Source organism: Taeniopygia guttata, chromosome 4 (assembly GCF_048771995.1).
Source record: "Taeniopygia guttata chromosome 4, bTaeGut7.mat, whole genome shotgun sequence".
Taxonomy (NCBI): domain Eukaryota; kingdom Metazoa; phylum Chordata; class Aves; order Passeriformes; family Estrildidae; genus Taeniopygia; species Taeniopygia guttata.
In genome coordinates this window covers 41,338,722-41,344,721 of record NC_133028.1, presented here as the reverse complement: position 1 = coordinate 41,344,721, position 6,000 = coordinate 41,338,722, and the positions used below count along the sequence as shown (strand labels likewise).

At 36.3% G+C, this 6,000-nt stretch overlaps 1 long non-coding RNA gene across 1 annotated transcript in view; it reads left to right on the top strand.

Moving 5' to 3' along the window:
- The first annotated feature begins 487 nt into the window (after positions 1–487).
- Positions 488–6,000, top strand: part of LOC121469896 (uncharacterized) — a 27,390-nt gene continuing 21,877 nt past the window's right edge. The window contains exons 1-2 of the long non-coding RNA XR_012055670.1: positions 488–1,842; positions 3,803–3,852. This is a non-coding gene — a long non-coding RNA (uncharacterized lncRNA). The remainder of the gene's footprint in view (positions 1,843–3,802; positions 3,853–6,000) is intronic.

Here is a 6,000-nt window from a genome sequence, read left to right as displayed (position 1 = left end):
TTTACCATTTCTGCGTGGAAATGGAGGCCTGTCCATGTTTGTCAAAGCTCTTAAATCTGTCCTCAGGTCATTCTCCCATGTCATTGGTAAAAGTGACAGATCTGGTATGTAGAAAAAATGAGCATAAGGAGACAAGAAAAATCTACCAGAAAGATAACTTTATGGGCTAACATATTTATGCAAAGCAACTATTCATATTGTGTACCCATCTCACTGGTTCTTTGCTCAATAGGTACAAAACATTCCCCTTCCTGCAAAGTACCACGTGGAACTGAGAGTTCACATGAAATGGAGCAGCATGAGATGTTGTACAGCAATGTAAATGCTAGTCAGAATGCTCTGTAGCTGTCACACTTACCTGAAAGTAACTGTGCAGCAAAGCTAAAATATTACCTTTTCTCTACCTGAGTGAAGAATGCTGCTCTATCAGTCTTAATTGTACCTATTGGATTCTGTCCACACACATATATAGTTGATTATGCAGTTAGGATATATGTGCTTCATTTTATTTATCTGTTTGTCAGGATCAATTCTTTATGATTGTATTTATCCTTTAATTTATAATTGGTTTTCAGAAATTTACATCTATCCTGAATAGATCTGTTAGCATTATTGGGTTTGAATGTCCTTTAATTTGCTTTACTGTCAAAAGAGGCTATACATAAGACAGAAATATTCATGTCTCATCCTCTTTGATTTTCTGTTTAGGCTGCATCAGTTTTATTCTCTTCACTCTTAATAGTCTAAGGGCCATTATAGCGTTGTGAATACAGTTCTTTCAGCAAAAAAAATGAGCCTGAACTTTAGCTCTTTGTTTTGGCTTTTTTTTTTTTTTTTTTGAGGTTTCTTTTGTGAGGCCACTCAGAAGTATTTATCTCTTTCAAAACAAATTTTGGAGAAGCATTTTGGATGCTGGGAGCGTATTGTCCTCCTTGCCCTCACCACACAAGTTCTAAAGGATTTTTTCTCCCCAAAGTGTCTTGCTACATAAACAGATGACCTACCTGTTTACCACACTCATTCCTGGATATGAAATACATTTCAGTGACTCAGTGCTTCCTATTAAGCAATATTACCAGTATTCAGAGGAAGGTGGTGGAATTTTCCATGCTCTCTGTGGAAAATTGTTTATTTCCAGTATGTCTGAAAGACTTACTGCAGATGCCTTTCTGATATCACTTCCCTTTAGAAACTAAAGAAAAGATATTTAAAAACTTTAGAAGAAATATCTTTGATATCTCAGGACCAGGTAATATACGAGTATTTATACATTAATAATATTACACCAGGATTCATTTCCCCAATTGTAAAAGTAATGGAACAGATACAAACAGACAATTTTCAGATATGCCATAAGAAATGTGAACACAATATGAACAATTTTCTATGGTCACCATATGAAAGTCTGCTGCTACCAGTGGACCGTTCTGTTATTTTATGTAATCATAATCTTTGATCTTCTGCAACAACATTCACAAGTTTTGGGTGGGGTCCTGCACTTACCTCTAAGGGATGACTGTTACTGCATAGATCCCCATGTGGTTTTTGTCACGGCTGTGTCTCTATGTGGCCATTCACAAGACGAAAATGGACCTGGGCATATGGGGAATTTTGAGCCCATGTATTATTCATGGGTACATTTTTGTTTCTAAAACTAAGAAATTATTAGGATCCTATTTTGCCCTTTAGTGTCTGCTTGGGTACTGCAGTTTCTTTTACCAACTTGAAAAAGAAGTAAAGAGCTCAGTAGGTGAGAAAGCTGAACTTTTAACATTTCTTTTCCAGGATAAAGGCAAGCAGGAATGTAATATTTCTATAATCTCTGTTGGTGAAGATTCCTCTGTGAGTATTTCCTAAATTTTATGCTAAACAGTTGGAAGGGCATTGGTGTGTATGTGTTTTTTATGTCTGTACCTACATGAACAACAATGGATATTGAGAGCTATTTCCAATATATTTTGTCTGTCTTGGTAAAAATTGATACACAGATCAATACTGGTTGGCTAATTCCCATTACTGCAGTTTGCAGAGGATTCATACCTGGCTGAAAGTAATGTTGGTGTAGAAAAATAAATGCTAAATCAACTCTTTGGTTAAAAGGCCTTACATGGTAATCAAATCCCTTCATATCAAACCAAACTACCTTTGCTTCAGGTGTGAGTTAGAAATTGCCAAACCCTGAGCTGGGAGCCAGTGAAGCTGGGTGAATTTGCCCCAGCTAAAATATCAGAACTTTATCCGTTTGCATCATGTTGTGTATCATCTCCCAGTAGAGTCAGCATCAGGATTGATTTTGGTGGAATTCATAGATGTCCCACTGTAATTGTCCTCCTCTCCTTCGGATTGTTTCCATAGCTCTGCTGAAGTGTGAAAGGCAGATCTCTTACATGATCTGCAGCATAACTTGGAGTGATTTGCGTGGCTGAGTCATTGATCTGACTTACAGTGACTTGAGGCTTGATGTTTAGCAGCAAATGGAGAATAATTGAACTGAGGGCAGTGGCACTGGATGTAAAAAGGGATATGGAAGACTAATGAAGTCCTGGAAAGCAGAATGAATGGATATCTTGAAAAAAAATTACAAGGCTGATCTAATTATTTTGAAAAACAATTTGGGTGAACTCATCCTATAAAAGTCTTGTGTGGCCATAGCCAAAGAAGTGGTAATTCTTTTCTTGGCCGTGAGTTTTACAGCGCAGTACATCTAATGCTAAATACAGAGAGATATATTTAGCATGTGTATGTAACTGTAGCTTTGAATAATGTATTGTGCTATTATAGCTAAATGTTTCACCCAGAGATGAATTCACAATAGATTCATTTTTCCTCCTCTAAAAATTTAGATTGAATGTCAACTTTATAATGAGTAAGAAAACACTTACTTGATAATTTAAAATGCGGAAAGGGGATCTCAAGTGTCGGACACTGATTTTAGTGATGGGGCGCAATATTCTTAAAAAAATGTTACCTCTTTTCCTCTGTGTTTCCTTGTGTACACCTGATTTACTCGATAATCCCCATATTTTTAACCTGTAGTTTTACAGGTATTGTCTGTGTTTTAATTAAGGGATTGGAGGGCTACAAAAGACTGTCCTCTGGAATGTTTCCTAATTTTATTTTATTACAAAGTACTTAAGTGTAATATGTGTTGCAGCATTCTGCATCCTAAATAACGTGAATGATAGGCAGCCATTATCAATATTATCATTGTCATTTCTTCATTACTCATTTCCTTAAAGTGAAACTGTGACCAGTTGGTCATTTATTTAAGGAGAAATACTGTTAATCTGTCAATTCTTTTATGCTCTGAGAATGCATGAAATTAATTCTCCTTGCATCTGCCTAAATACTTGTTTAGTACAATATATTTTTAAATCATGCTTGGGATGTTAGTGGATTTTTTTGGTAGCTTACATTAAAAATTCACCAAAGCTATAGGCTTTTTAAGCCCACGGTTTCTTTTAATCAGTGAGCTATATGTATTTCAATTTACTAAACAGTTTATTTTATTTTAATTTATTTGAAAGGTCACCTTACCTAATTTTAAGAGTAAAAATAAAATTAATTTTATTTTCCATTGAAGAGTTGCAATGTCTTCTGAGCTGCTGCAATCTTGTTGTTCTGTTTCCAGGAAGACAACTTCAATAAATGTCAGATGTAGAATGCCATGACATATAATGACATTACTGCAGCAAATCTAGTAGACTTGTCACATGTGCCTTAGACCTTTGTCACCAAAACTACCTGGGGAAAAAAAAAATTCAGTGTGTTTTTCATTTCTTTTACTTTCTTTCCTCCCCAGAGTGATCCCTTCTAGACACCACGACTAATTCTTCTCTCTAATATATTAAGGTAAATTAAGACTGAAAAGATCACTGTCATACCTGTAATAGTGTTGTTTTTGTTGAAGGAGAGAGGCCTTTGCCTGAGAATTGCGATGATTCAGTATTGGGTACTTTTTATGGAAGAGTAATTTTTCATTGAAGTGTTTTTGGGGTTTGTTTGTTTGTTTTGTTTGCTTGCTTTATTGTTTTCTTTGCTTTGTGTGTGGTGGTGGTTTTCTTTGTCTTATTTGAATTTTTGCTGTACTGATACAGGGAAGCTATGAATTTCCTCAATTTCTCTGTATGTGTTGTTCCCTTTTGGGAATGAGAATATTGTGTCTTCTCAAAATTAAATTAAAGTCTAGCATAAGTCACTTGGAACAAATCTCAGTGATTTCTGTCTGGAGAAGCAGCACAGACATGGATCACATTTACTCCAACCTGTTGTGTATTCTGAAGTTATATATAAATGCCTTAAGGGTCAATTTGATCACTCATGAGGTTGTCAAAGGGACTTGAATGACAACAGCCACCATTTAAGTACCAACAGCTGCCTCCAAGCAGTTGCAGAGACTTCCATCTAGTGCTGCTATCCATTCTCTCTGTGCCTTCACTGTGGCCTGCTAATAGCCAAGGGACAAATTTAAGTGGCACCTTTGCCTCCTAGCTTTGGGAAGGGGAGCTTTCACAGTGTGCTTGTGCCTCACACTTCAGGAGAGGCAAAGGTCACAGTGGGCAGGACAACTAATCCTTTGGATGGAACACGGGAGAAAGGGAGTGTTTAACCTCCTGCAGATAGAGCACCGGGTTTGGATATTGGCCAGTGTTTTAGGACATCAGTGTCCCACCTTGGGAGCTTTGTAAAAACAAGGGTGTTGTCTATTCTGCAAGCAGGCTATAGAATGTTTTAATTTTTTAATATTGGTACTACTACCTTGGTGCCAAGTTGGTGATCGGTCTCTGGGGTTCACCATGCATCTTCTCCAGGTTTTATTTTGTCTGTGATATATATATCACAAAGTTATATCTACATATATTTATCAAGTGTTTTACATTAATTTTTCAGGCAGCTGTAGCACTTCTGCTGCAGAAAAATGAGCATAATGTAAGGCTGGCTTTCCTGACCTTTTTAATCATGACTTTACATGAATTTTTCCTGTAGAGTCACCATGTTAACACTTGTCTTTTAAAAAGTGATAGTTGCATTTACTAATAGTAGCTATTTATACAGTCATTGACCTGCTAGCAGAGGGGTAAAAAGTGCCTTCAAATAAAATTTTATTTGCACAGTCCAGATGTTCAATAAAACCCAATTTCCTATATAACTAATATTCCTTGACTTTTGTAATTTTTCATTTGGTTTATCCTACTAATTGTTTTAAATCACGGTTTTTAACTTGTGCATCCTTGTTTCCAGAGCACCAGCAATTTAAATGACTGTAAGAAGAGTCTACTCTGTTACACAAGAGGCAGTATCTCTTTCACCTTTTATATGTGCATTTTTAAATGTGTATAACTCTGAACAACCTGTTTGCAGTGCAGTGACAACTGCATGCTTGTGCAGTAGTAAAATTAGTAGCTATTAATTATTTTAATAACTTTATTTTAAAAATTAGTTGAGCTTTTCCATCAAACAAAAGATATGATATTCATTTCTAGTTTACTTTTAGGGATGGCTGATGCTGGAAAATTATGTAGAACAAGAATGTAGATTGCAAAATTAATATTCTTGTTGTCTCCACAAAGGAATGTGAGGTTTTCAAATGGTATAAGGTGCCGTGTTGGAGCCGTTTTAATTCCTGATATCTATTTACTTGAGTTTCTGCATTGCACAGCTTTGATGTCTTTGTCCTTGGACTCTTCATGTTTAGGTGTATAAATATCTCCCTGCAATGTTTACAGAAGCTTTGTATGGCAGCCACATTCATGTGGAGTAAAGGTGGGGTCTCTGCTGGGGGTTTAATCCAACTGTTTCTCAGTCCTTGAGAATTTTTTCATCCCTACTTGACTCATTTGTCTTTTCCTCTCTCCTCTCCCTGCTATTAATAGAGTTTATTTAAATTAAATATTATAAGTGCAGTGTCATCAGCTCAGCTTAGAATAAACAGAAAAGCATATCCTGGTGGGCAAACCAGAGGCAGATCTCCATTGCATGTTGTCAGTGATGGTGGGAGGG